This window comes from Augochlora pura, chromosome 8, assembly GCF_028453695.1.
Source record: "Augochlora pura isolate Apur16 chromosome 8, APUR_v2.2.1, whole genome shotgun sequence".
Taxonomy (NCBI): domain Eukaryota; kingdom Metazoa; phylum Arthropoda; class Insecta; order Hymenoptera; family Halictidae; genus Augochlora; species Augochlora pura.
The window spans coordinates 2,870,047-2,897,070 of record NC_135779.1 but is presented as its reverse complement, the minus strand read 5'-3'; the positions used below and the strand labels follow the sequence as shown (position 1 = coordinate 2,897,070).

The following is a 27,024-nucleotide window of genomic DNA, read 5'->3' as shown; positions in this document are numbered from 1 at the left end:
TTGCAAATCCGACACGCCGACCTTTGTTTGTCATTACGGCGCTGTGATCAGGTTGCGTAGTATAGCAAACCCTCCCCAATTGTCCTTGAGCTTGTAAACAGAAATGGTCAGTTTGGGAACAGGAGATGCGATTACGCGAGCTCCGCGGCACGTTTTTATACTTTGTTAACAAACGGCGTGTCTCGAATTTCCGAATCTCCTGTTGCCTAATTGTTCACTTTTGTCTACGAGGTGGAAGACAATTAACCCTCCGTTTCCTACGTCGTAGTCATTCGTGACTCGTTGTAACGTATACAGTACCGAAGTTGTCTGTGTTAGTAGCAGAGAGACCGCCAATGTTTACACCGGCCTCACCTTAAATATATCCTAACAATATACAATCAGTCAAAGCCAAGAGCTCGAACGGTCGACACTGGCGGAGCCATATTACCGAGGCGCTCGAGTAAACATTCATGTGTGTTAGTGAAGTATCGGTGTGAGTCAGAAATGACTCCGGCACAGGACTCCGTGCTGCAGTACTCCGAGGGTTAAAGAGAATATGCTGTATTACGACAAGGTTTTTTATTACGTCTATTTCTATTTTTTTTTTGTTTTGGAAAATGATTAATATAATATCGATGCCAGACTGGTGCTCTTGTCAGTTTTAGTATCTATTATGAAACACCGCTCAGTTGTGACCGTTTCTAAAATGTGCAGCAAAACTAGTGCAGTAAAAATTTCTCTCTTTATTTTTGAACATTGCTCTTCATAAATTCACTCGCGCAGACACTGCTATGTAACAATCCGCTGTAACAAAAATGTTTATTCGAGTACGGATGTTTTTAAGCAAGAACGCACTGTTCCATATCGTGAATTTTCTTTTCGTTCCGATTTATGTTACATTTTCCATCCATCTATCATTCTTTATTCATATTAAATAAATATTTTAAAGTTGATCGCATCACCTAGAAACATCAATCTATCGAACGCTACCATGAATATTCAACGATAACACTTTTCAGTTTTAATAAAATCGGTGATAATTTTATACCGCGCGAAAAGTGTTCCATAACAGGTACTTCTACTTCACAAACTTCTTGTATAATTAATTAAGATTATAATTAATCATACAACTCCGTTCTGAATAATTTTACGGCCGCGCCAAGAACCTAAAATATTTCATAGAACTGCTATAATTTATTCAACTAAATAATAATTTCAAAGCGAGCTTATCTATGGCTTCTTCAACATTCGTAACTCGTGGAAATCATGAGGAAATTAAGAAATTATTACGTCGATTAGTGTACAAATTAAGCTTGATTTAAGACGCGGAGATCTCCCCATTCTGTTAGCTAACTGTTAAATATTTGAACGCCTGAGGGCCACGGTCTGGCGATCAAACAAATCCACCCGAAAATTAAGAAAGACAATCGAAGCCTCGTTAACAGCCGGAACGGGTTTCCTTCTTTCGCGAACGGTTTTTGGAGCATTTGAATTCGGATCCGAACCGGAATCGCTGCAATCGCGGTTGCTCATCGGCTCTATCGACCGCAAAATCCGCCGACAGTCGACTTCCGGATAATCCGGCTCTGGTTCCGATAAAACTCCGCCAAGGAACTTTCGTTTATCGGTCGAACACACCGTGAATCCCGTTGATTCCATCCGACAACTCTCCACGGCCGGCGAAAAGCGCGGCGCACAGGCACCTATTAAATAATCGACGGGCCAAACTTTCGAGCGGATTGTTCGCAGAATTTTTCTGCCGTGTAATTAGGCCGTCCGATACGAGGCCGTCGGACACGCCTAACTCTTCCGAGATTTTCGTCGACTCGTCGATCGAACTATAAACTCTACCACTTGTTTCACGCCTGTGTGGATCAGCATTTGTTTGTCATTAACCGCTTGCACTACGACTCCTTTAACGCTGCGTCGATTAGTATTTATTCATCCTTAATATTTTCCATAATGGGGCCAGACAATATTTGTTTCTTTTATTGTCTTTCTGTAATTTCGTGTCTAAACTTTGATAACAGATGAATTTATTTCTATTTGGATATGGAAGAAATTAATGATATTCCTGTTTAGTAGATCTTGCATAAAATCTGTATCACGAGTCTGATTTGTTATTATAGTAGAAGGGATTAATAAACTCCTACTTCAAACGGAACAATTTAATTTCAATTTAAGAGACGCGAATAACGTGCATATTTAGTTGATTATGTTTCAAATCTTCGTAACGACTCTGACACGATATTACGGGTCAAGGGGTGAAGCGAATTAACTTCGAAATCGAGCAGTTGTTTAGTTATTGTTTTTCATAACGTTACGATGACCAAGCAAGCTCGAGAAACTTTGAGTTCTGTATTCATTATAAACGTCGCTTCCTCGATAGAAAGACTTCACCTTGATTTGAAGCCGACCCGATTTTTCTGTTAAGAACCAACGTAATCTTCGTCGTGGCTCGCTCATGCTTAACCACCATTTGCATAGCAAGGAAGAACGAAGGATAATGACTAGACCGCGGATCTTCATGCAAATTCTTATGACTCGCTCTATAAAAATTTTTAAGAACGGAGCAGTTTCTTACGTCGACTAAAAAACTCGTCGTCGCGAATGCGTATTAGCAGCGCAATTAATTCTGCTAAGGCGACGCTAATTTTAGTGATAACAAATTGTTATGTGTGAACGTTGTTACATTGTTTCAAGACGGATCGCAATCCTGTGTCGCAATCGCAATAACGAATGATATGAAGACTGTCGCAAACAGGCTTCTTTAATTTTTTTATTATTTTGTGCGCATGTTTTAGGTCTACCAAGAAGATTTATTCGTTTGTGACAATAAAATAATTGTTACTTAAATATATTATTACGTATATAATCAATCTGTATACTTATTTGTTACTATGTATAATATGCTTTAAATGGACCTAAAATACTTAATATAATTAAAATACTTTATCTAAATCAATTTGAATTTAAATTCAATGAAAATTTCACAGTAAACTTATATAGTATCAATTACTTCTTCAACATTCGCACTTCGTGGAAATCTTAATAAAATCAAGAATTTACAATGTCGACGACTTAATTTAAATCAGGGAGATCTCTCCATTTGTTCGCAAAATTCTCCAAACATGGGCACACGATAAATCTTTATTTCCCTGTAAGATCTTACAATCGAGAGACACCCAAATTGTAATAAACGAAAATAATACGCGAGTGGTTAATATACACGTTTGCGCGTACAATTAATTACAATTAATACGTGTTTTAGCACGTCATTACCACGAGTGGTCACCGAACGAAGCGTTTTCTCGAGCTACGGACAAACTTTTCCGCTCTGCGCGACGCCGCCGTTCCAATCCGGAAAATCCGGCTAACGATGCAAATTGTTCGCCGCGATTGCAGAGAGCGATGGAAAGTTATGTCTCGCCGTGGACTAAGTAGAGCGCGGGGAGCGTTATTTCGCTAGAGGACGGTGATCGAATTTGCTGGGAAGTTGAGCGTTTTTCGATGTCGCCGGCGCGTCCGGCGAAGAACCGACTCGCCCCGGCCGCTCGCAAACAAGAAAGAGAGCGGGGCACCGATGAGTTATGAAGCTCGTGGCACGTTTATTATCGCAACGGCGGGGTTAATCACGCTCCGTCTAACGATTTCCTTGTTAAACCCCGCGCCGCTGCTGCTGATGATACCGGGATTCCGTGCTATTCCGCGGTGCCTCGATCGAGCAAGATAGCTAGGATTCCGTGGCTGGAACGCCGCTTTTCCGCGGAAAACCGTGCCGTCCCGGAGGAAAGAACGGGAACGGCCCGCGCAATCTAGAACCACGGCATTTATTATCTTCTCTCTCGGTTATCTTCGGCACGGGGAGGGACGCGGATATCGCCGGGGAAGCCGCTTAATCGCCTCGATTAACATTTTCCTCGCTCCTATTTTATCGCTTCTGTTGTTACCGTCGCTGTACCAGCGGGCACCGCTGTGTCCGACAGCTTCCACGATCCGGCTTTTGCCACGTATCGCGAACGTTTACGAGCGAGCACCGCCGAGCTTTCGGCTTGTTTAACGCGCTCGTTACGAGGCCATTCCCGGCCGGCGGCACAGAGAAAGAAACGATTCCTCCGCCGCGGTTTGCGGCACACCTGACCGTTTACCTGGGGACGTAAACCACGATTTTCCGTGTCGCGCGCGTTTTCCCAATGTGATTCACGCTCTCGGCTATTTGCGCGACGATTTCGAATTTAGATAAGAAACGTTCCTCGCGTTGCTACGGTCGTTTGTCTCCTGATCGCTGAATCATCGGTGCTTGAAGCGGTCAGTTGCGAACCGTAAAGATGTCGTTACTGTTTTAGAGAGCTAAGATATATCGGTTTAGATTGCCGTGCTTCATTGTGCCGGACTCGGCATGAACTGTGCTTGCAGTCACGTTTTAATAAATAAATGTATTCTACTATCTTCGGGCATTGAAAGTATGGATTTTATTTTATTCTAGATTCTATTCTATTGAGAAGCTAAAAATAACATTTATAGTGCCGATAAATATATATATATATATAATGTAAATATAATTTAATTCAGTAAATTAAATATATCATTCGTATTGTTCAAATATGACAGTATCGATTTGGAAGAATTGAGAATGAAATAAATGTACAGTGCAATAATTATCAAACATATCACCGTAACAATGTCAAGAACCGGAACCGGATATCATAACTGTTTTCAAGCCCTGGCCCGAAGTTTGCCCCGAATTCATTTACGCTTTATCGACGGAAGTTCTTGCGCGGAACTTGGCAAGTTCGGAGGTGCCGCTAGCACGGTCCGACAGAAATTAGCGCAACACGATGCTCCGAAACTTCGCCGAGGCTCGGCGGTTTTTGGGCTGGTACGTGATTCGTTTCGGAAGCCCGCACCTTCCGTCGGTGCAGCTTGCAACGGGGCGCGCCCCGTAATCGATACGAGATACGTGTTTCGCGTAACGCGAGGCCAACACCTCTGAAAATATTTTCCAACTATAACACAAGCCTGTCTTCGCCAGCCGGTCGATTCCGCCGTGGATTTCTCTCTCCGCTCGTTCGAACGATTCCAATTTCAACGGTCGCGGCGCCGGGAGGATGCGCTTTAATCTCGCGATCGCGGGAAAACCCGCCTCGGTTTCTTCCGTAACGGCGATCGAAGGGAACCCGGGGATCGTCCCAGGCCCGTCGCTAATGTTATTAGCTTTGGGTTAGAGACGATAATCACCCGGATTCGCTATTGTTCACCGACTCGTAATTACCGCGGCCGATACGATCCGCGCGCGCGCGATAACATCTCTCCCTGATAATTCGTTACTGGTTCACCGTGTAATTCGAGCCTCTCTCCTAATTGCCCGGCCGGCGATCTACCTCTCTAGAATAACAGTTATTCGTGTTCGCCGACTTTTAGAAACCTAATCGCACTTAATTCGGATCAAACCGTCCGGATATTCGAACCGACTCGGTGTCGCGACGGTACTTAGATTTCTCGCGTATGTTTCCATGGACCGCCGATCCTGAGATTGTAAATTAGTTGAAATTGATCAGCTGGCTTTGACAAGTATACTCGTAATATGATACGACATTTCTTCGTGACGGGTATACTTTCTGAGAACAACCCTCTATGGACTACTGCATTTATTTCTTTAATATCTATTTGCAGACAGCTTTGATGTTTCAGGTTGGTGGTGCTGCAAACCGTCATGAATATTATTATTGGTTATCTCGGAGACTTTATATAATCAAGAGGTATGCACCATCTTGCGAAATATCTAAAATTATTTTGTGGAATGTCGATATATTACTATGTAACATATCGACTACGTATATTTTATAGAAATATTTAAAAAATGCCTGTCAAACAAAATATAAAGACAATCGAAATATAGAATGCAATTGCAGCAATTTACTTACATTACATAAAGATTGTTACAGCGTGTTGTTTAATCATTTTAATACAAATGTTTTCGATTAAAATCAACAAATATGTATCAACGTCAATTATTCCGGCATTTTAAATCGCAGTTAACGTTAACTCGGCACTCGTTCCCCTTGTAATTACACGAAACCCGCGGTCTAGTAATCAGCACAAATTGGAACAAATATATTAGTTAACGCGCGTGTATGCAACGCGAAAGCGTAATATCAGCGCAATTCTTTCAATTGCCCTGGCATTTGAAATCGCAGCTACTAATTTACCTCTCGCAATTACACGAAATCCGCAAACTAGTAATTAGCACTACTTGATATAATAATAAGCGCGCGTGTGCGCAGCGTAAGAGCGTGGCATTAGCTTTATTGTTCCAAGAATTGTTTCAGTCGATCCAAGAAATGCTGTTCTTCTTCTGGTATTGATAAAACAACATCCAATAAGAAACGGAGATATTCGCAGCGATTCGTAGTCCATTCGTAACAGTCTTGAGAAGCGAGATCGAAATTAAAACAGATTTCATGCACCAGCCCGAAAGTTCGCGACCGATGACCATTCGCGATAACAGCGGCAAAAGTGCGCGAAAAAGCACCGGCCGTCGGAGCGGGTCCGCGCGAAAACTGATAAGGAGAATATATATCCGGACTCGACTTTTACACTCTTTCCCGCTTCCCGGGGCGAACACCGAACGCTGACGAGTCAGCTATCTTGGAGACCGGCCAATTTACACCCCCGTGTTCCTCGAGATAGTCGGATAAGGAACGGAATTGAAATAATCCCTCCGCTCTTTCGGAAGCATCCAGGGCACGACCCATTTCCCTCGTCCAAAGCCTCTCTCTCTCTCTCTCTCTCTCTCCTCTAGTTCTCTCTGTCCCTCTATTTCTCTCTCGCCCTCTATCTCTTTCGCTATCTATCCATCTATCTCCTTCTCTATTTCTCCCTCGCTCTCTCCGAAGCAAGCTTGTTTACGCCGGAAAATACTTTCCGCTCCCTCTCACCGGCGTTCCCCCGGTTCTGCATACAAATTGCAGATACATCCAACGTTTTCGCACCGCGTTTCACCGCCCGCTCGGCCTCGCAGGGACACGCGAGCGGCGGCGGCGGCGGCGGCCGAGGCTCGCAAAGATCGCAAGAGATTATTCCGGTCTCCCGTTTTCCGGTGGAAAAGAAACGACTCGGCGTATTTTACGATCAAACACGCCTAATTACCGTCTCCCTCCCTCCGCTTATCGGGAAAGCAAACCAACGCTAATTGTTATTTACTCCGGAATCGGTGCGAGCGAGTTTCGCGGCCGCGCGACGGCAAATTCGAAGGGAAAAGTAATTTTGCTCCGTGCCGGTGCCGTGCGGCTCGCAGTCACGCAGTTCGCCGCGGCTGTTTGCGAATTCCCAAGTGGCCGGAACCTATTGGCGCCGATACGGGGCGCAGATCGCCGGCCACGATTTCTAAACTGCGATCTTTAAACTGCGGATTTCATGGGTACACGACAGAAACGGATAGATGGAACACGAGACAGGGACGATGTTGCGAGGAGTTTAACAATTTTATCGTATTTACTTCGCGACGCGTTGGAATTGTTCGGGGGAGGAATAAATGTCCAAACGGTTGTTGGTTTTCCGATATTGTTATGGCGCATAGAAATTCGTAATTTATTGATCACATTATACGTGTACCAAATTAGCCAGGCTGTACCTTTGCAACCGCGATTATTGCTCGGTGATTTTTCTCGGAGCTCGCTTTCGATTTACGCGATTTTTATAGCGATCACGTGATCGAACCGCGTACAGTGACCCGGTTTCAAGAAATCAGTCACAAGTTTGACAAGGCCGAGCGCGTCCGTGTGCACCTTGTAACGCGGTCGTCTTTGAACAATTATAACTTCCAGATTGATTTCTATGGGAACATGATCTTTCATAGTTATTTAAAACAAGTTGTATAGAGATTATTCTTTTCTGCTAAAAATTTCTCTTTTGCTTCGGTAGTTCTATTATTAAAGACGAAGTCGTACAATTAAGTTACGCGATTAATTAATTATTCTTTAAACTGGACGACTGTGCGGCGGTAGTCGCGAGCGAAGAATGCAGTCAGCGGGTCACCGGGAACCCGGTCGTCGGCGGGCTGTGACGAGCAATCGCGCTGGTGGCGTTAGGGAGCTGCCGGCACGAAAATTCCGTGGCGTTATTAAACGCGGGCGGAAGTAGCCGGTGCCAGGAGACGGTTTCGAAGCGCAGTGGCACGGCGGATGCCAGATTCTATTGTCTTTGGTTCGGTCGAGCGTCCTCTCATGCATCTCACGGCCGAGGCCGCTGCCACCGCCGTCGAACGAGGAGCGCCAAAGGAGCCTCTTCTCCGGCCTCTGTCTTTTCCCCTCGGTTTCTAACACCTCGGTCATGCATAATACAAACGGGCCCCCCGTACGCGGCACCACGCTCGAAGAAGGCGCAACCGGACGCGAACCTGGCCGCGCGTTGACATCATCGTGAGAACGTAGCCGCGCGAGGGTGCGTGCGAATCCCGGGTTCTCGGCGAAAGATAAACACGAGCGTTTAGCCGCCGTTAATTAGACCAGCGGCACAATTACGCGGGAAAAAGAAGGCGGCGCGATTCGATCGCGGTCCTGGGAAATACGAGCCGGCCGCGGTCGCGCGGATCGATTTCGATCTAACGGAACCGTAGGAATCGAGGAAATAGGCTTTCGACGTAACAGCTCGCGCATCATTTTGTTACCGTGATTGCGGTCGCTAAACTTGCGTGCGATGTGGCCGCGCCGCGCAACGTTGCGAATTTACCCAGCACTTTCGCGCTCTTTCTTTCCAGGCGAATTATATCAGCCGACTGCAAACACTTGTACGAGTTCGCGGTCTGTTTAACCCTAACGCGGTGTCGGCTCATCATTTCTTAAACGAATGAGCGGGGAGTTCACGCAAAACCAACCATGCATTTACGCTAAATCTACCGAGACCCAACAGCAACTAAACCGTATTGTTTTATAACAATGGGCTGGCGGTATTTGTTTAGATCCACCGCAAGCTTTGTTGTAACGTTTGCTTCTGTTACGAGATTTAGTCAATCGTTTTTTACGACATTGTCGGTACAATCTCGTGAACTTTGAAACGAGAAATGAGAAGCCGGCCATTCGGAAGTGGCTCGGTGGGTTTACTGTTAACACAGTGTATATGGGTGGAGTTGCACAAAGTTCGTACAACTTTTACTGCGATTAGACTGCGATCTTAGAGCAGAATAGGAACTGTCTATGTCAGATGAAAATCTGTTCTCTCTTTTAGTTACTATAACAAGTTCCACACGATATATCAGTATTATTTTACGTCTTCCTAATACAGTTACAGTTTCCTATTTGATCTGTGAATTTTTCTCCTGAATAAATTCAATTCGCGGTTTAATTATAATGTCAAGTTTCTGACGGAAACATTTTTATTACTTCAATCTGGTAGATGAAAATTATAATTACCTGAATCGCGACATCCTATCAAAATGTCTAGACTGATGTTATTTGAACTTTCCGTCCGTTTTCTTCCAGCATAACCTGGAATATTCATTCGATCGTATCATTGAATATTCATTCAATCAATTCATTCAATCTTGCGGTTGAAGTAAAACACTCGAACATTTCCTATAAAAAAGTCTTCAAAACTTATTTTAAAGAACAATCTTAAGTTTGCATCTCCGAGTTCGCAGAGCTAAATTGACTCTATTTCCAGATTGTCCGAATGCATGCCGTCCGGAAGTACTGTACCAAAATGATCTTTGTACGCTCGCAGAGCTCACAGCTCATTTAGAACATAATATACTGGATTCTATAGTTCAGTCGTCGGACATTCTACTCTAAAAGCGCTCCACTTTACACGTCCATAATAACTAAAATATTTACTCTATACCATTAATTAATTAACCTCATTTCTGAGATCCATAGACCTTTACAAAATAATAGGAATTAAATGATTATCAATTATATAACTTTGAAATCCGACCACTGTGTGTCAGTTCGAACAAAGACCCTGCAATCTTAACCTATCCCCAAACATTTCTACATTGTACCTTAAACTCCGTAACAAGCGACTTCGTGAATCGTCTATAATCGATCTGCAAACATCGACGAAGATTCTATATAAAAAACACCGTAGGATTCAAGAGACTTCGAACGGCATATGATCGATCTTCGACGGCGTCCGCGTCCGCGGCGTCGCGCATAGAGAGAAGGGCGGTAAATTCTGTTTGTCGCGCGCGAACGGAGCGGCGTTCGACTCGTTAAACGATTTGCACCATTGACCGAATCCCCTCGGTCTCGCCGAAAATATAGATATAGACCGGGTTAACGCTATAAATAGCGACGGGTCGCGAGCGACAGCGGAAATGCTTGCAAACCCGTGCACCGGTTTACCCGCACGTTCGATATCAGTTTGCGGTTGGCGCGCGTCAACGTGTTACGAAGTTGGCTCGTTACACCTGTACCGGGACGCGACGCGACTGAGCGATATCTTCCCGGGTCGACTTCACCTGTCGACCGATCGATCCCCGTCGGATCGAGCGATCGTCCCCCGACACGCTCGCCCGTTCCGCGAAATCGTTTGTTCTGCCGGATGATGATGATGATGATGATGCCGCGATCGTTATCGGGGCCCGGCAGCTTCGGGGCAAGCTCATACTTTCGTTTTGTCGCCCGGCTCATTTGAATATCCTGCGGGGAAAACAATGCAATGAAATCCACCAGACCGAAGATATCAGGCGTCTCGGTAGCCTGCGCTCGCCCCCGGGGACTATGCCTATTCAGCTTTCCGCTGAATCCGCCGAAAAAATCTGATATTCGGCGCGCCTGGCCTGCGCTCGCGAGACCGCTCTCGCGATTACGCGCCGCCCGCCATCGGATTACACGGTATTTCACAATGAACGCAGCACAATGCTGTCCGGAAACCTGACGCGAAACATTTTCACCCGGTGAAATCATACGTTTGCCACGAGTTTTCTTTTTTCGGCGCGATCGGCGCTGGGCCGGGCTAATCGATCGAATTTGTTTGTTCAACTGTGTTTACGAATAAATTGTCGAGAGCAGACGAGATCGGACGTAGAAACGCGCGCGCAGCTGGTCCTCGTATTTGTACGAGACATGTTCCTCGTTTACATGACAAACGGTGCCCGAAATTAACGAATGTAACGAAATTTTGTAGAATTTGTGAATACAGCTGGCATGGCAATCGCGTCGCCAATGAAACGAACGGAATTGGGTTAAGTCGAGCAAACAGCGGAGATGATAATTTCCAAGAATGACTAGGTGGAATGTTTCGAAGTCGCCCGGTAAAAATTTCACGGGCGATACGTCACGAACGAAACGAGCGCGCTAGATTCTGCTTCGAGTGTTTAATTAACGATCAACGATAGTGCCCCGATGAATTTATCTCTCCGATGGGAGCTCGATATAGATATATCCTTCTCGTTCAATTGTTTTAAATAGCAATTGCTTCGCGCCGTATCTACCTGGCTCTAACGCCTCTTCCAAAAGGTTTCCCGTCGACTAAACTTAACTGAACAAAGTTAAATTAAAAGATATGCGATCTGGCAGCGAAACTAAGTAAAAATTCGATTTGGATAACGACGATTTTACTGCGTCGGACAGCATTTCCACCGAATTTTTCACCCCGACAACAAAAGTGTTGTTCTTCAAGTTGCCGAGGTTATCGCGTTCTCGACGACGGTTCGCTGGGGTCAGTCGCGGGGCAATTGCCGGCGACAACTCGATTCGAGTAATCTGTGCCGGCTGATGTCGCGTTAAATTCCGTTATCCGCGAGCGTATCTCTGCCGTTTAATTGAGAAAAGTCCTATTGACTCGCTGAACGTCGTCCACGTCGACGGCCGCGCCGAGCAGTGGGACAAAGAACGGAGACAAACAGCCGGAGTAGGAAAGAGAGCTTTCCTCCTTCTCTCTCTGTCTCTCGTAACCTTTCTCTCTCTCTGTCTCTCTCTCTCCCACCGTGAGTGCGTGGCGTCATTCACTCGGCAACGGTTTGGATCGACGTCGACTCTCGGCTCTCAGCTCGCGGCCGGTCACCTCGTCAGGCAGAGCCAGTCTTCGCCGAGACGCCGCGCGCTCCGGGTTCGTGTCCGCTTCGCGTTGTTCCCCCTGTCCAAAGCGAGCTTCGCAGCGTGTTCGCTTGATTCGCGATCGATTTAATCCCGCGCGGCCTGAGAGAACTCGCTGTTGCAACGCTCTCGAAACGCGTGTCGAGGGAACGGTCGCGAGCGGTTGCGCGGAGAAGGGCCGGCTGAAACCGGTTGCGTCGGGAAGGTCAGTTACTGGATCGGTGTCAGGAAACGCCTGGCCTGGCCCGACCCGGCCCGTCGCGGCGCACGAAGGGCTGCTCCTCCCAGAAGGAGGACTCGAGGATACTGGGACCAGTCCAGGACCCGGACGGATTCCGGCTGATTTCGAAGGCCAAGGTTGCCGCTTTCACGCGGACATCGGTAAGGAAACCGGACGACAAGGGAACGAGGGACGTGATCAGGCACGTGGGCGAACACGGAAGGACTACCGACAAACCGGCTCTCTTTCTCCTCTATCTTCCCGTCATTCTCTCGCTCGGCCTCTTTCTCTCTCTCCCTCTCTCTCTCTCTCTCACTCTCTCTCTCCCTCTCTTCGACGTCAACGGGAAAGGGCGCAGGGGAAAGTAGGAGCACGGTGAGTGTTACGTAACAACCACGAGGGGATGTCGATTCGAGGGGGACTCGTATTAGCTATGCACCTACCGGTGTTCCTTTTTCTCGGCGGACACCTGCCTAGAATAAATTCGAGGCACCCTGGCTCGCTGCTCCGGCTCCCCTGCTCCAGCTACTTCGGGCTCGCGTTCGCTCTTGCCACATGTTGCAACGTTGTGTCATAACGAAATCCTCGTGAATCTAAGTCGACCGGTTAACCCTTTGCGATGCCCCATTTTTTGTGCCGGGAACGGCTCTTCGAGAACTGGATTATGTTTCGATGACTCGTGTAGAGTAGAACTTTGCGAGAGTGGACGTAAACGTTCGCCTAATAAAATACACTGCCAGCCAAAAGTTTCGGAGCACCTTGCTTCTAGATTTTATAGTATAATTACTGGGAGATGACTATCACGGTTCTGTTATTTTGACCAGAGTTTAGACTGCAGATTTTATGCATTTATGGCGAAATTGGGTAGGCAGAATTTTAAATACTGCAAAGATTGAAAACATTTTGAAACGTCAACGTTTCATATATAATATATCTCATATTTCACGTTGCATATTCTTGATTTGTTAAAAATTGCTCTTTGCTGTAAAAAGTTGCTGCGTGCTCGTATATTTGTTTATTGGAATATTTATTTATTAGTAGTGTAAATCGGTGTAAAAAGTAATCGAAACAATACATTTCCAGTATTTGCGCGTGTTTTTGTTCTTCTCTCGGTTTTTATAACTCTAGCAGCATTTTATAAGTATTTTCATTATTATACAATCCTGTATTCGATACACGGAAGAAATAAAAAGGCCTATGTGGAATTTCAAGCAATGTCTTGTGCTAAATAATTATCCACAGGTGTAGACGTCCGATAATGTTACTACGTAAACGCGGTGAAAGTGAAGGAAGTATCGCCAAGGAATTAAACGCATCGAAGAATGCATTTCATCGTAGCATCGAAGATTCAAAACCTTTGATCAGCAATGTAATTAGGAGGTTACAGTGCTAGAGAAGTATTAATATGTAAAATAGAAAGTGTTATTACATAGGTCGTTAAATTATAATCAATCTTTAGATGGTACTGTTTACCCGTGAAATGTAGTCAGACAATAGGTATAAATAATTGAGATTCCACGACAGTTTATCTTCCACATAATTTCAACAATATCTATAGTCATCCTCGAAGCAAGCTGTACTATAGACGACAAAGATTTGGAGCATTTCTGTTGGTTTTCGTCAAAACAATTCCCGATTCTGCTGGTCATTTATAGGCGACAAAAGTTTGCTGACATTTCCTGTGTACATCAAAAGCAAATTTTTAGAACGACGATAACAGTCGAAGGTTTAACGATGCAGGAAATAGTAAGTGACTCGAAAATAAGGAAATTCTACGACGCATTATACGAATACAGCAATTTGTATAATTATAGACTCGAAGTTTCTTTTAATAGCTGTATGTCTTTACATTAGGAATGTAAAAACATGATACCATGGTAAGGTCTTGTTTAAATATCGCTAAAAAATGTAAAACTATTTCGAGCCTATAATTGCTCACTTTACTATACATATATCGCGACAGAAGAAGATAACTCTACGATGAATATGCGAAACAAAGATTAACGTACTGGTCTTCACAAAACAATATTCAAAAAATTTCGCGATTTCAGAACGGTATAGTTAAGTAAACTGAAATTTAAATGACTGCCGCTCGCATGTTACAAATGTTAGGAATATCATTCGAACACGTTCCATCATAAAGTTTTTATCACTGGACCACGAATCCTTATGCGAAATGAAAACTCCTCCCCCTGAATTGCAAAAATCAAGAGCTGCTGAAAAACGTATCTTCTACCTTAATAATTTTAGTAAATCGAAAACCATGCTCGTACCTTCCGAACCTACCATCCACAGTCCACCGATCAAAGAATAGCGTCAGTCCTACAAAACCAGATCGTTTCCACGCGACCGGGTCGAAGGACGGGTGCCTATGCAATTTTTATACAACATTGAAAACCGATACTGTGCCGACTGGTAACCGGAATTCGCGTTGGCCGATCGAACGAGAAGCTGCAACAATAGAACCAGGTGTGTTTTGCAATCGAACATGCCCAACACCTGTGAGGGAACGAAGAAAATGTAAACACGCGGATTTGTAGCGGCATTGAGAAGGGCTTTGGCTAATTGTACAACAGCCGCGCCGAGGCTACGGTTAATTGCGAACGCCTAGGTCTGGGGATCCCGAGGCCGCCGAGTCCCGTCGGATCGAATATCAATCATCGTTCGATGGGTTTACGACTCCGGGAATCTATCCGACGCGCGTCGTTTCCGAGAAGAGGTTTCCGCGAGATGGCCGTGTATAATTGCCGGATACAAGTTTATCGGGTTTGTCTCGTGAACTCGGTCGACGGCAGGTCGAACGGACCGTCGTAAATCGTGACGCCCCCGAGAACCGTCAGCGTGGCAGCGCTCGTATTCGCTACCGGTGTTTGCACGCTTGATAATGCGCCACGTAGAAGGACTTTATCTCCGACACAGTTTCAATGTTTCGTACGACCGTGAAAGCATCGTTCTGTGACAGAAGCTCGTCAGCGATTCGTTCGCCGAACGGATCCGCCGATCGAACAACGCCGATTAAAAATCAAGCCGATATTTGCGACATTTCGAGATTGTCGTCTACCGCGCGCAGATATTATGGATATTCGCGAAATTGCTCGTTCATCCGTCCGAATTACCATAACTAGACGTTCTGAAAATCGAGAAGATCTCTCCGGTTTTCTGGGTGATTGATTGCCTTCATCGGCTGTTACCTAAGGCCGACATCGTGTCACGTGACCGATCGGTGTTGCTTCTGGTCGGCCTTCCCATCTGATTAACGACACGGTGCTATCGTATTTTGACACTTGGATGATCGCGCCGAGAACCTTAAAAATGTTATAAAATGCAAGCATCTTCGTCGATCGAATTAGAATTGCAAAGCAAACGTTATATGACATCGACAACCTCCTCCATATTCTAACCCGTCGCGAATCTTAATAAAATTAATTATGACGGATCAGCGTCGGAATTTATGTTTACGGAGTCAAATTTTATGCAATTCTGTCATCCACGTGTAGGTGACGCGATAGTCGGACATTTAACCGTCCGATTCCTATGCCGGAGTCATTCGTGACTCGTTGTAACGTATACAGTACCGAAGTTGTCTGTGTTAGTAGCAGAGAGACCGCCAATGTTTATACCGGCCTCACCTTAAATATATCCTAACAATATAAAATCAGTCAAAGCCAAGAGCTCGAACGGTCGACACTGGAGGAGCCATATTACCGAGGCGCTCGAGTAAACATTCATGTGTGTTAGTGAAGTATCGGTGTGAGTCAGAAACGACTCCGGCACAGGACTCCGTGCTGCAGTACTCCGAGGATTAATAGTGTAATTATGGTACACCTTTTTAATATTGCAATTTTCATACGCCTCACTAAGAATATTAGCTCTGCCGGAAAGTTCTGTACGTTTATGAAGCGATAGAATATAATAGATTTTTCATACATTTAATAATATCTCTTGTACAATATAATTTGGCGATGATGGCAATTTAAGTGCCGTATCATGATTCCCAGGCGAAATTTAATTATATTATTAAAGCATTAATTGCGATACATATTTAAACAAATCTTTTTAGAGTTCCCGCCGTATTCTTGAACGCGGAATCGTTCGCGCGGAAATCGTAGAATCTCGTTACGCCGCATGCCGTCGGATTCGGCGGTGGATCTCGTGTTTTCATTTAGCTGTTCGCTCGTTTAAACGTTCCAAGGACGTGTTCCATTCGGGAACAGAAACACGTCGCAGTTTCCTATTCGCGCAGTAGTTTCGAGGCGCTTTCATATTTTATACGCGAGTATATTTTTCCTGTTACGCTCGTTCGCTGGAACGCAAAGCCCCGTCGTTTTTCGGCCGCGCTTCTGCATCGCGTCGGGGCAGCGCGTATCTTTCTCTCGCGGTCGCATCGATCGAGTGGGCCGGCACGAACAGAAGGGTAAGAGGTATCGACGGAAGCTTTAGAGATTCCGAATTAATCCATCTGCGAAGCCCTTGCTCGAGTCTCGTCACGAGTCTCCGGCGCGGTCCGTTTCATCCGTCGCCGATTGCGGCGTCCTTCGCGTCCAGTGATTTCATTGGATTTGTTCGATTAATTCGTAATTCACGGTTCGAACGTGAGCCGGCGCGGATAGCCGAGCGTGTGTCGATCGAGAGAGAGAGAGAGAGAGAGAGAGACAACGCATACATTGTTCATGCGGCGATTTGCCGCGATTCGATCGTTCCGCGGAGCACAATCTCGCGTGCGTCCATTCCCGCTTGTAAAGACGACGTGTTAAAACGCCCCGCGGAAACGATGGTCGATCGTTATCGTTATCAGTGCGTCCGAGCTAAAACCATCTCGCGCGATTCATTCGCGCGACCGAGCAAGCGGAAACGTTCCTTTGACGGGGACAATTTGGTATCGGAACCGATTGCCCGGCTATGACGCTCGTCTCGTTGCTCTGCAAAGAAGGGGCCGGGGCACATAGTCGATTGGTTTAAAGGTCGATCGATTTTCAACTTGGACTTGCTCCAAATTCGGGCCACCGTGAAATCGCTTTTACCCGCCGCGAGCAGAATGCACTCGACGTGCCTGCATTATACAGTAGATTTTCCTGGCTTCGAGGCTGAGCTACCGTTCGTTCGTTGTTGCACGCCGCGTGGATATTTTTTCGCGTAAAAGCCGCCGGACGGGGGGGAGAACCGCGAAATTTACGCGGCCGCTGTAATCGCCGTCGCTTCGGCGGTTCGTTCGGTATTCCTTCCCTTCGAGTTTCCGGCCGCGAGGAACGCTGTCAGTTCCTTCGACGGACGGCAGACGTGCTCCACCTCTGACATTATCCAGTTAGTATCCGGTGCATTATGTCGCGTATCCTATGCACGATTTCGTCCAGGCGTGGGAGAGTTGCGAATAAAAGCTTCCATCTCCGCGCCTCCTCCGGAGGTCTTCAGTGGATCCGGGAAGGGAAAAGGTGATTATTGTATGAGCGCCGTGAAATCGAGCTGTGGAAATCGAGAGCCACGAGGGAGGCCACGCCTACAGCTCGGTCCCTAAGAGCTCGATTTTTAGAGGATATAAAGTCTAGGTTTCACGTGGGATTGCCCTCGTAGGTATTGTTCCGGCACCGGAGAAAATGGGGCAACCGAGACGCGGCTACTTAAGGCAATTGAATACGTTGTCAGGCTTTATTTCGTTAAATAAACCCCTTCGAGTTCGTTCGATTCTCGCAATTTGCTCGAACGACTTTAATGATGAAAACCCGGAAATGTTCTCGGTATCTAAAGTCTTTCTGATCGATAGATCGACGAGCATATGTATTTGTGAGAAAAATGTGTAGATATAGGACTTATCACTGTTACTTCAATTATTTTGTAGAAAAAATTGCAGCATCGTTATCACTAGTCTATAAATAGAAAAAATCAATAGAGATTAGATAACGCATATATACAACTTATCCTTGGGTGCACCACGTTGGCCCCGTGGAACCCAAGAACGAGTAGACCACACCCACTTAGGGATTTTCAGGTGCATCCCGGCCCGTCCGATTTAACCGCACGCCTAATTGGCGCCGGTTTACCGTGTTTGCTTTAATAGTCGGCCGCAGTTTGGAAAACTTCCATTACGGTCCGGTAATGGGTAATTATCGAGGAAATCAGCATTCAAGGCTTCCCATTGATCATTCGAATCGTTGATTAGCTCTCGCGGTTGTCGGACAGCAATTAGAATTCTCGTTGTCGAGACGTTGATTCTATAATCGAGTGGAAAGGATCGGAATCGAACGGCGGGGACGTTCAAACCTCGGCTGCTCGTTTCAGCCGCGGCGCACTAACGTAATATTTACAATTGCTTTCGTGTTTGGCACGGTGGTCGATAAGTTGAACGGCGACGCGTTAACCGCAATTAACATCCTAAGTAGCTCGTTTAATTCGCGACAAAACGTCGATGCCCGACCTCTTTTTCTATCGTACAAACGCTGTTTCCGGCGATATACGGTTGCCGCCTTGATTTCTTTCTGTCAGCGACACGCCACATGCCACGCACGCATGCTATCTTAATTTGGCAGCCGGGGCGGAGTGGACGGCCAGTAATTTCATCGCGATACGTCCCCCGTTCGCATCGTTAACGCTGTTGTTGTGTACGCGATCGCTGGCCGCTCTCCCGCAGGATACCTGTAATTTCCCGTAATACCATGGTTCTTCTCCTCGCGTAATTCGAGGCATTCTTACCCCGATCGCCGTCGTCGTCGTCGTCGTCGTCATCGTCGTCGCCATCGTCGTCGCCCTGTGTCGGCATTGTTGTCGCCGTGTCACGGTCGAGGAATGCAAGCAAAAGTGTCTCCGAAGGTTCGCACGATCCTACGTTCCCGACGCATCCCGTAAGATCGCGTTACAAACTGGTAACGGAGGTTACTCGTTGGCCACCGTAGAACAAATTGCACGACCGACCTAGCGAACCGTGGCACGCTCTAGTACGCAAGTTAATCCAATCCGCGGTAACATTACTCCCCGGAGAAACTTCGCAACCTCTTTCAACTAATTGCGAGCTGACCCCTCGACTCTCGCGGGCTCCAATTATATCGCAGGATACGTTCCACGAGCCACTCGGAGAGCACAGCGTCGCAAATCTCCTTCTGCTTTCTTTCGTTTTCTTCTCTCCGCTTCGTCGGGTATCCTGAATCAACGTCGCGACCGTTGATCGATCGTTGTAAATCGGATCGCCGGATCAATTGGATCGTTGCGGCCCACAGTGGCGTAAGAGGACCACTTGCCAGTGAAAAATTCTGGACGGTATTAGTAATCGATTAGTCCGTATTAAGTGTATTCCATACACGTTAAGTAAGCATAAAGAAGGCTGTATACTGAGGACATTTGAAGTGGGTTTTTCCTTTACAGAAATTTTCTTCGAGGCCTGGTTAATGAATTATTAACGAAAAATAGTGACCAAGGGGGGGCGTGCTCTGATAACGCAAAGCAACCGAGCCAATTAGTGATCGAAGCTCAGTTCCGAGGCTCAGCTGCCTCGCGTTAACTGATAAGCAAAACCGTGGATTGCGTTTGCGCCATGAAAAAAGTTATTTCAAATAATACGAGAATCATATCATTTCCCGATTGCGAATGACTTTTAGGATACACTGAATATACAGGGTGGGGTAATAACTATTGCCACCTGAAATATCTTCGAAACTATAAGTTTCACAGAAATATTTGCTGAAACAAAAATTGCACAGTACGAGGTGGGCTATCCGTTGGCGATAATAGTCTTTTTGCAGGAGGAGGTATTTCGGACATTTGAAGGTCATTCTTCATTTTTTTAAATGGATCGATCTGTTTTTGCTTCCGTATCATGATAGAGGACCTTAAAACGAGTTCAACGACCTATTACACGTTCGCAATGTCCGTCCGTAGTTATGTATTATTGTCTTCCGTAGCTTCTGATAAGATGCAGTCAGGATATCGGCAAGGTGTTCACACCAGCGCGTTGATATCTTGAACAGTAATGATGTATAAAGTATTAAGTAACGGATCTGTTATCAGAGATATATGATTAGTAAAGAACTGAAAAATGCAGTGGTTCTTACAGCCAAATGTTCGCTTTAAGTTGCATCTGACGATTTCATGTGCCATCATGTTAGTGATAAAAAGCTTTTCACTATTCCTGATAAAAAGCGAAAGGCGTAGCAATTGTCCGATAATATGAATTACCCGGGCTTAATTTCCCCGCCACCTCATGTTATCAATTAACGATACTATTGCAATTATCTTTCTCCGTGTGTTTGTTTGACCTCAACTGTTGCTTATCACATAGACAATGAATACTCGACAGATTCACTCAGAAACGATTAGTCCACCCGAAAGCATCGAACGGAGGCAGCGGTACAATTTTGGCGTTATCGAGTCGAATTTTTTCTGTGTGACGCACGAGCAAACCTAATGTCCGACGATACGGTACCACACACGAGCGATACATTTATCCGATGGAACGAAACACGCCCAGCGAGTCGTTATCGTGGCCAACAGGCCCCTTAAGAACCTATCGAAACGCGGTCCCGCTAATCGTCGCTCGAATTAATATGTAGATAACGTTCCGAACGGAACGCTCGCAGCCGATAAAGTCCCGCGGCGCTTCTGTTCGGCCGGGTATATTAGACCCGGTTGCTCCGCTGCCGGCAATTAACGCCGAGCCCGGGGTTCGTTGAATTCACGTTATTTGAATAACCGTCGGGAATAAAGAAAGATTCGGAGCGATACGAAACGCCGATGAAAGCGCGGCATTGTTCCATGACCCGCGCGGGGACCGTGGAAACAAGAAGGCGAGTCGGTTACCCTGTTTGCTCGCAATTAGAGGACTCTCGGCGGCAACTAATTGTGCCTTCAACTAACTGTCCGCGCCACCTGACCTTACTGCGACCAGGAATCGCCGGGGCCGCGAGCTCCAACCGTCTTTCGCCGATTCGCCTGGGAACTTCTTCTCGTGGTGTACGTATTACGATTCATAATGATGTGCCTCGAACAGGGTAATGACGCACAGTTTGTAGAATTTAGTGACATTTAACGAAAATGTCAGCTTTCCCAAACCGATAGTTATTCGATTTGTATTGATTTACAAAAGTTTATGGACCTCGGAAATGAAGAAACTGATGAAAATAAATAAATGTTTTAGTTTCTATTTTAGAGTACTAGAGTATACTGGAATCCAGTATTTGGGCACAAGAATCGACGATAAGGTTGACTCAGCCTGTTTTCCTAATAGCTTATCATAAAGAATGATGCAGCGCAACAGTAGTTTGGTATCGCGACAGCTGCGAGCGATGGAACAACTCCTAACTATTAATTCTCTCATCAAATCGCTTTGTTCGGTGACGAGAGCAATCGTAATGAGAGAACGTAGATAGACCGTTGCGCAACAAAATAGATACACATTTCTAGAAAGTGGCACTACCACGGAGAAGATAAATGGAGAATTTCCGTCGACTTTAGCCTGAATTCCCGTGGCAGTTTTTCAACGTACCTGAGCTTAAATCAAAGCTGGACTCGTCTATTCCAACACAGAGCACTCTAGACTTAAAATAAATCACGAAATCGCGTTTGGAGATAGGTAATTCCGAATCTAAAACGAGGAGAATGAGTGTAAAATATAATTTCAGATTCAAAATGATATGCAAATGAAACAGTTTTCGTATCCGTTCCGAAATCTCCGTTTCGATTAATTGTAGCGTGCAAGAAGGCCGCATGAAATCTGCAGCCGGACACGGTTCTGTTTTAATAAAACAAACGTGCTCAGGGCACAGGGACAGCATAATTATACGAACAGCCACCTACACGCACCAAAGTACATATTTTTGCTGATATAACGTGGTAACCCTTCGCTCTCGAAGCTGTTTTACCTACGGAACACAGAAATTTCATTCTCAACCCGGAACATTTTCGTTGCGCACGACTCTCCCGTCACGTTCCGCGAGCGTTTTCGTTGCTGCAACGGTGTTTCGTTGCGTAAAGTACGCGAATATTTTCCATTAGACCCGGCGAACGTGTGCAGTCGCGGAAAAGTGAAATCGTGGATTATTTCCTCGAAAGTTTCAGCAATTTATCGAACATGCACAAGATACAACGATACTCTCATTATTGATTCAATTTAATGTACCATTAAGCATATACCTCAACATACAATTAATACAAAGTATGTACCCATACAAAAATATAAAAGAAAGAAATAATATATGAAATATATCTATGAACACCGTAAAATTCTATAAACCAAGCGAAATTTCTAAAAAAAAAAATAGTGGATGCCCCTTAAGCTTGCGTAATATGCTGCGATACTCTTATTCTGTTATCGAAATTCTGCAAAGCGATATTCACAAAACTTGTTCATATTTACAATTACAAGATTAATGCAGTTTTTAACGGCGTCTCCGGAGGTTTCACCGAGGCCGGAGTCCCGCTCGCACGGCGCTAATTAGTCACCGTTCCACGACGAGCCAGTCCTAACGCTTATGGCCTTTTCCTGGCACCGGTGTCCGCGTTATTGGCAGAGGTAATTCCGCGCGCAGAAGTGGTATTCGCGGCGAACAGATTTATTAATAGCGGCCCTGGATGAGGTCACACGGATTGTCGACGGATCTCTGGATATTCCGAAGACCGTTTACGCGAGCGTGATTTCTGTTTGGCCGCGGAATTATTTTCGTGCGGGCGAAGTTTCTCGGAACAGAGCGAGTCGAGAACGCCGCGGGAACGGGTAATACGAAGGAGGGCGGGTCGCTTGGTGAAACGCGAACGGGTTCCCCGGGAACGGCAGAATGCCGCTAATTCGCGGAGAGAGGAAGCCCTGAAAGGGGCTTGACGAGGCGGTGCCGCCGATTTCTCGATCGAATCGCGCGAACAGCACGAACAGGCTCGGGACCTCGGGGCCGGAAGGAATCTTAATTAGACGGGAGAGGTACAGGGGACACTCTCAGTCATCGTCGTCCCGAGAGCAGCTCGCAGGAAAAGGTAGCTATCTCGTCGGAAGGGTTGCGGCTGGCCTAAAGGGAAACAAACAGCTCCTACCACGGTCGCGCATTTTAATTCGCTGCTCTTGAATCCGCAGCTCGTTTTCCAGGCTCGTTTCCGTTGGAAAGGACTGTGCCGGCCCTTCGTTTCCCATCTTCTTTAGGCGTGCTACCCTTCGGGAAAAAGTTTACGAAACGAGTGCCCCTCGAGCATCCCCACTCGACTCCGGCTGTCTGCAGTTTCTTTCTCCGCGCAACGAGACACCGTGCTTTTCTTTTGCTTTCTTTCGCCGAGAGAATTTAGTCTTATTCCCGTTCACGTTCCCGTTCCCGGTTTCGTTTCCACCGCTCTATCCACTCTTGCGCCTTTTATCCACGGATATTACTATCCTCCGGGTAATTCCACGGTTATCAGACGCTCTCCAGCGAACCCCTGTACCATCGCTATCTCCCGCTGCCTCTCGTCCGGCAGGTTTCTCTTCTGCCGCGACATTTATGAGCTCTGCATCATGCATCTGACCGTTTCTCGTGCTGATTGCCGCGCTAATTGCTCTGCCAAACCGCGAGGATGGTTGAACCGTGGACGTTGAACGTTTCCCGGGAAGCTATTAATAGATCTTCGCGGCAATCGTCCATTTATGGTGTTGCGTATGTTCGGAAAATGCTGGTGAACGATTCAGGTAAATTCCCAGCGCTTATGTGTGTTCTTGTAGTCGGGGAATTATTCGAACATTCGTTCGTGTTAAACGTTTCTAATGATGTTTGCGGTACGCGGTATTCTTAATAATAATTCCAATCATATTATTATCGTGGAGTTGGAATAATAGTACTACGTAGGCATTTTAAGGAATAAAATGGTCTTTTTCTTAAGATTTTAGTTACATATACAAAGTAAACTTTGCTTGGCAAAGATCTTTTTATCTCGTTGCAAGACTACGCTATGTTACGTACATCTCTATTTTTAATATTTAGGATAAATCTTTACTAATAAATCTGGAAACCTTTAATTACGTCGCTACTTGATACATACCGCAAGAAATTATTTAAATATGTTGCAAAATATTTCGGTCTTCCTCAAATATCTGTAAAATAGTTCGTGAAAGTGAGAAACTGTTTCATAACGCGATTCTATGCATTTTCCACCTACAGTCAACCGTGTCCACCAAGGAAATATCGCGCACTGTACCGTTTAAATTGCGTCCCCGCGATACCTATCGGCTCGCATAGAAACGTTTCCCAACTTCGGGTAAACTTTCATGAAAGATTTCTCGAGTGCTCGTTCTATTTGCATACCTCCCGCGCCTTCGATGCAGCTCGAAAAAGCTTACGAACCGCCTTATTCGGGATCCGTCGGAGAAACGAATGGAACCACGGCGACGTTTCCTCCTGCGGGCTTCCCCGTCGCGATTTCCTGCTCCCTCGAACAGAAAAAGGAGGATCCCAGATTCGTTCCTAATGCAAACCCCGAACGATTTATCGTTCGACCTGTGACCGAAATTATGCCGACCTTCTCGTTCAAACATCGTCGAACGCGGATACTCTTCTTTCAAATCTGTCTTCCACTTTCGAGGCCGATACGAATCGATGATCACCGTTCCAATGTAAAGATTTAAACATCGTAACGCAAACTGCAAACGATTTATTATTTTCATTTCCGTCGAACGTCGTCGAACGTGGATTCTCTTTTCATCGCAGCCACTTTGGCTCTTTCGAATCTATTGCCGTCACTCTTCAAGCAGATTTCGAATCGACCAATCACCGATCGTGCTCGAATTAACAGTCGGCGTTTAAACGTCCCATCAACGGCTTTCAACGCGCAATAAGCAACCCCTTCGTTTATTATTCGATACGGCGGCTATGCTCGATTCAGAGGGATGGTCGATGGCCGCGGCACGCGCGTCCCAATTCCCTTTTTCGCGTAAATTGGATCAACGTTCGCTCGGGCCCGGTTTTTTACTCTTTTTTTTTCCATCGAGCACAGGCTAATTGCATTTATCGGGCTGCAGCGAGGAAAGGAGATTCTTCCGCAGTCCGTTTCAATTCGTCGTCATCGCTGCGAGACGCGCGCAAATTCGCGGAAACGAAGATTCTTTTCTTTCGCAAAGCCGGGAGCGTGGTTTCGACGGGAATTTATGTTGGCTCTCGGTTGGGTCCTCCTCGGAGCAAGAAATCTGAAAAGGCGTCTGCCCGAGGCTTCGGGGTCTGACTCAGAGTTCTATCGCCCCGGGTTCTTGGTTCTCGGCGATATTCGCGAGCTCGCGTTGACTCATCGCTTCGCGGGTTTACCTTCGCGCTAGAAAGCGTATCAGCTACTATGCATTGAAGAACCTCGCGAAACACGGTACGTGATTCGCCCGTTTTCACGTAATACTCGGTATTCGAGCCGGTTATCGATCTCTCATGGCCGAGTGCTAATCAAGGCAGACCTTCGAAACGAAATTACAAGTAATCGTCGCGTTCTTGGGCGTTCAGTGCGAGCTGAGCCGCGGGAAGAAACGTGTCGGACACCGTCGTCGCGCGCAGAGGTAAGACAGCCGAATTCGCGGGGAAACGCGGCCGATCGACGAGTTCTTGAACTACATTCCTCCCTTCTCATGAATTTAAAGAGATCTCGACCGCGTTTGGAAAGTGCTTCACACGCTCGAGCACTAGCACAGAAGCGTCGCGCACCTGCCTCGTAGACGAGTCGAAAGTGTTTCGATCGACGCCCGTAAATTCCGCGCGCGCTTCTCGTTACGCCGGCACGCGTAATATCTACGGCACAGTCGTAGCCGGAGGGTGCGTTTCGTTTCGTAATCGTCCGAGTTCCAGAAACGCATTGTTCGAGACGCCAGGGACCTTCGAAACTCGTTAGGACATCGTTACGCGAAAGCAATTAGTCGGAAGGTTCCTACGGTGGAAAAGGTTCGCGACCGTTCCAGGCAGCGGGGCCGCCGCTTATGGTTGCAGGCATCAGACCTCGCGCTCGAGTATCGCGCTATACGCCAGCTTCGCCTTGTGCCTGCCTGCTGATGCAGAAACACTCGAGAACTTCTCGAGTTACTACTAGCCGAGTCACATCTATCGGGACACTTTGCCACGCTAATATACGTACACATACACACACACGGTTGCACGCCGTATGGAAACAGTTTTCTATCGGCGTTGCTGCACGCGACCCTGAGGCGAGATTCTAGAACACGCGGACATGCGATTCGGTTTCTACCCGCGATGCTACAATGTTCCTCTGAAGGCTATTTATTTAAATTATAGTCGAATAATGATACCAGGAGATCGCAAAAATCATCGTGGATCGCGGAGTCTTCAAAATGGCATATGGACAGTACTGTTCAACCCTTACTAGTACTTACAACTACATGTCCTTAAATTCTTTTAACATTTTTATGGTTTAGAATTTCGTCTATTCATTTTTATTATAAATGTATAAGATCTGCAGTCTATATATCAATAATCGAGGTGGAATAGCAGCGTATATATTACAATTACAAATTTTCTTACAATTAATGATGTTATATTGTAATATGATACAATTATTACACCACCACCGATGAATAAATAATGAGCGGTCTCGCAGACCGGTAGTAGCGTCGGGAGTGAAGAGAAGCTGGGTAAAAAATGGTCACAGTGTCATCGCGTTTCCGGGCGGTCTTTCACGGTTTCGAGAACGGAGGCTGGTCCAATTACACTAATTATGGACCAATCTCTGGATCCAAGTTCTCAGAGATGCTGGGACGCGGTAACTGTCGTCGCGAATTCGAGGACGACGGCTTAGGCGGATAAACGAGGATAAACAGGGGGAGCTACCCGAGGCAGGAGTTCTGTTCCGCTGTTTCAGCCCAGT

At 46.1% G+C, this 27,024-nt stretch overlaps 1 protein-coding gene across 4 annotated transcripts in view; it reads left to right on the top strand.

The window, feature by feature from the left end:
* The window catches only part of LOC144474143 (beta-1,4-N-acetylgalactosaminyltransferase bre-4), a 52,073-nt gene that overhangs the window by 4,083 nt on the left and 20,966 nt on the right, over positions 1-27,024 (top strand). Inside the window, exon 1 of one of the 4 annotated variants that reach the window (XM_078188724.1) lies at positions 487-556. The exons of 2 other annotated variants lie outside the window; for them this stretch is intronic. The gene's annotated coding sequence lies outside the window, so the exon portion shown is untranslated. Of the gene's footprint in view, positions 1-486; positions 557-11,992; positions 12,613-27,024 lie in introns of those variants that run through there. One more of the 4 variants, XM_078188723.1, reaches the window with a different exon arrangement.